The sequence below is a fragment of the Sinocyclocheilus anshuiensis genome, unplaced genomic scaffold, assembly GCF_001515605.1.
Source record: "Sinocyclocheilus anshuiensis isolate Anshui unplaced genomic scaffold, SAMN03320099.WGS_v1.1 scaffold1346, whole genome shotgun sequence".
Taxonomy (NCBI): Eukaryota; Metazoa; Chordata; class Actinopteri; order Cypriniformes; family Cyprinidae; genus Sinocyclocheilus; species Sinocyclocheilus anshuiensis.
In genome coordinates this window covers 1767846-1772633 of record NW_015555726.1, presented here as the reverse complement: position 1 = coordinate 1772633, position 4788 = coordinate 1767846, and positions in this window count along the sequence as shown.

Sequence of the window (4788 nt, the reverse complement as noted above, 5' to 3'; positions counted from 1 at the left end):
ATATATATAATTTTTTTTTTTTTTTTTTACTTGTTTAACAGTGGTATAAATGTACTAAATAAATTACTAAACTAAATCACTACTAAATAAATGATTAGTAGTTTAAAAAGGGATGGTTTTCCTGTTTGTTATTCTTTTGTTTTTGTGTCTTTTAACAGGATCCAGGCCAAGATTCCCGGAGCAAAGCCAAAGACAGAGTGAAGAAAGTTAGCTAGTGTGTTATTTCCGTGCACGAGAAGTGATGGTGGAACAAGAGAAGACGGACAGAATCGTGTTTGGTTTGGACAAAGGACTTAGACGATGCAATGTAAACTTTACCCCCCTCCCCTCCCCCCAGTGTTTGAGTTGTTAGCGTAGCTGAGAATGAAACCTTTTTAAACCTCTTACCAGTTTCTCTCACAAGCAGAGTCACCTCTCTTTCACAGTAGATCTAGTTCTCCATGTTTTGAAGTAAACGCAGCTACGTAACACCATTACAGAATGTAGTCTGAGGAACTGATGTTGGCAAAGGCAGGAATCGATGAGGATTTTTCGTTTATTATTCAGTCAGTGAAGCGTTCACCTCGTTTGAAGGCCATTTGGATTCATTTCAGTATGATAAATGGAGTGAAATGTTTTGGTTACGAAGTTCCTTCACAACAAGTCTTGTTTTTAGCTCTTTTTTTTTTTTTCCCCTTTTTCGTTTGTACATTGGCGTGCTTGAACACAGTGGTGTTGTGGTGTAACTGTGTTAAAGTTGATGCAATTCAATTGTGTTAGAGGTGAAGATGCTTCTAGTCTTCTGTAGCAGAGTTTAAGAGCAGTTTTATTTCGCACTTGCCTTCAAAGGGATCTGTTGTGGCATATTTCACCCAACTATTCATTGTTTTTAGCAGTTTAGTCAAAAAAAAAAAAAAGGGGCAAACTAGCACGTATCACCTTCCTGTCATGTCAAAATCAACATCATGTTTGCAGAATTTGCCGTCTCCATCGTGGATCGAATACCTGAAACGGCACACGCTCTAAAAACTCACAAACTTCAAGCACTGTTTCTTCATGCAGGTCATTTGTAAATGATAATTCAGTTTTGATGAAAATATGCTGAAGACTGTCTGTGAAATACATTGTGAAAAATAAGCCAATAAAATACCAATAAAGCTTGTAGACAAACTATTTGGTTTTGTGCCTGATTTGAAGTTTTGTTTGTGATTTACAGTGCAGTTTGTCACATGTACTTTGGTGCCATCCAGTGGTGCTGTATGGAAGTGTGGAATTTGCTCTGGCTGTTATTTTGGCAATGTCTTATTTCCAAGAATTTTGATATTTCAAATCTCAGATATACTGTAAGTGACATTGACCTCGTACAGGCTGCATTGTATGAGACATTTACATTATGCTGTTTATTAATGTGAAAAAACATTCTGGGATCAAAAATCGGCATTGTTCTACCCTTCTAGTATAGTGCAACAGTCAGTCTCTTAAAGTGAAAATCACAATAATTTGCTCACTTATTTCGTCTTAGTCAACAAACGATCGTTGTATGGAGGTGCTTTCAGAACCTGTATACGTATATAATTGCACGTTAAATATTACATTTTAGCCATGTCTAAATGCATAAAAAAAAAAAAATTGTAATATAAAAGGACAAAAACAGAATTGCATGGTTTAGTTGAATTAAAAATGTTTTTGACAAACCTTTTTATTTGCATTTATTTGATCAAAAATACAATGTATAAAATACAAAATTGTTTTTGTAACAATTTAAAAACTTTTCTATCTGAATTTATTTTAAAATGTAATTTATTCCTGTAATATCAAAACTGATTTTTCAGCATCATCACTCCAGTGTTCAGTGTCTCACAATTCTTCAGAAATCATTTGAATATGCTGATAATATTTCTTATTAGTATCAAGGTAGAAAAAAGCTGCTATATTATTTTTGTGGAAATTTTGATCAATAGAAAATGTTAAAATTATGAATATCTTTACTGTTACTTATGATCAGTTTAACATGCCATTGCTGAATAGAAGTATAATTGTTTTTTTTAGAAAAAATCTAAATGACCCCAAACTGTAACAGTAGTATTTTTGTGTCTCACACAAGCATTTGATGTGTTTAAAATGACCTTTTTGTAATGATTTTATGGTATGGTTCTATAAAAATAAGCTAAAAAACGTAATTTTGTGTAATACTTAAATTATTAATTTCCACCAATTTTTACCTGTTCATGAAAACTGCAAGATATAAAACCCTGCGACAACCAGTTTAAGCACTGATGAACAGCATAGGCCTTTTTTAAAAATAGTTCCCATTTTCTAACTCTAAAAAAAGTCATGTTCTTAAACTGCCTTTAATTCACTGAACTCAGATCTGTCTTCCTCTGGCCTTCACGCCTCCATTGCTTTGTGTGCGTAAGAGAGAGAGTGATAAAGTATTGTCCATGTTGTGCTGCGATTCATTTGAATGAAGATTAGGTCATCCTGTTGTACTGGAAAGATCATTAGGGACAGGTGCACATGCAGCCAAACAGATTACCAGACTGCCTTTCTGAAATGAACTTTCTATTGATTGCTAGGCTTTTTTTAGGGAGCAGGAGAGGAGAGGTAAGCCTTGTTTTTCTCTCGTCTCGGCTGAGCACAGATGCTTCCGTGCTGGGAAGATAATTTGCTGCATGAAGGGACACTTTCCTCTCATTGGCAAACGCCTCATGCCTGCTCTTCATTCCATTCGCATTACGACTGCTATTTACTCAGGGATAAATTAGAAAGTTGCATCAAATGAAAAATACCAGGGGGGCTAAAGGAGTACATTCATATGGCACTAATAAAAATGGGACATAATCTTGTATTCTGACTTTTCCAGTGTTTTCCTGAGATGTTTTTATGACCTGAGGCAAGAAATAAGAAAAAAGAAGGAAATAACTCAAAAGAAAGACAAAAATAGGACGCAAGCAATGTGCTGTCAAAGTTGATTTTGATAGAGAATTGTCAAAATGATGGTGAATAATTTTTCCATAGTGCTTTTCCAAATACGTTACCTTACGGACCCCTTGTATGTGCCCCTGTCAGAGCCGGTTAGTGTCTCTCCAAATATGATAAAATGAATACAGACAGCAGCCAATCCACTCTGCATCCCCTCAAAAAACATGCAAACACACTCTCGCTGTGTATAATTGCGAAACTGTTGTTTTTACACAACCACTTAAAGGGTTAGTTCACCCAAAAATGAAAAGCTGTTATTAATTACTCACCCTCGTGTTGTTCCAAACCCGTAAGACCTTCGTTCATCTTCGGAACACAATTTAAGATATTTTTGATGAAATCTGAGGGCTCTCTGACCCTCCCATAGACAGCAAGGTAACTACCACGTTCAAGGTCCAGAAAAGTACCAAGACACTGCCACATGCTCGCGTCATGGTACTGTCGTGAACGTGCGTCCAAAGTGACGCAGTAGAGACGAAAATGTGGAATAAAGTCATTATTTTTGTTTTCTTTGCGCAAAAAAGTATTCTCGTAGCTTCGTAATTTTACAGTTGAACCACTGATGTCACACGGACTACTTTATCGATCATCTTGGTACTTTTCTGGACCTTGAACGTGGTAGTTACCTTGCTGTCTATGGGAGGGTCAGAGAGCCCTCAGATTTCATCAAAAATATCTTAAATTGTGTTCCGAAGATGAACGAAGGTCTTACGGGTTTGGAACAATATGAGGGTGAGTAATTAACGACTGAATTTTCATTTTTGGGTGAACTAACCCTTTAAGATTTCTAAAGAGTCACGCCACTAACCCATAATTCTTGTAATAATGTATGCATAAATGTGTCCAAAACTAACCACTTGAAACCACAAATTAAACTAAATTTGTGTCACCGGCTTCAGAAACCAGGACCCCCAGATTTTAACACTTGTTTTGGTCTTGGCTCACACTTGCAAAAAGGCTTCCTTCAGGTAATAAGCGTGAGAACAGAAGACTATAACATCACATTACTGCTCTGTGGATGTGTGGGCTTCAGACAGGCATGGAGAGAGGAGTAGATTAAGGCCGTGCATTTGGAGCAGAAATTGGGTTATTTTCATCTCCCTGTGACAATGCTGACAGATAATTGAAAACAAAGGTAAAAGACTCACACACACATACACTTTGTGTCATGTTGAACCTCCGCTTGCGCTTTCAGAATAAAGGTATGTCATACTTGTGTGTGTGTTATTTCGAAATAGCATAGCATACTATTTCTGCAGTAGGCTGATATACTAGGTACAGTATGCATGCACAATGCAATTTTTTTGTATGCATGGGATAAAGTGCTGCAGTGATGACATATTTTTGTAGGCCAACCTGAAAGTTCACATCACCCTGATTCCCTTTAGAAAAACCCAATAGGATTTTTACATTGACGTTTGGATTATTGCTGAAAATAAAGTTTGAGTTTATCGTGATTATAAACACTACGTCAATAGAGTTAAAGGTGGGGTAAGCGATTTCTGGTAGCCAATGTTGACACTTGAAATCACCAAAACAAACACGCCCCTATTTTGATAGCTCCGCCCCACACATAAGTAAGCAACCCAGGCAACGATTACAGCCCGAATCAGTTTTCTAAAGCGTTTTTGAAAAATCGCTTACCCCACCTTTAAGTGCTTTACTACAGTAAATGTCTCTGTTGACTTTTTTGTCTCTATATTTTGAAAAGGGAATGAATACTTTTACACCCCGATGCATTTCTCCAGAAGCTTTCGTCACATTTGCTACCGCAAAGAGCACGTAAGCAAATCGCGAATGAGTCAGTTGAGTCGAATATTCGGACAA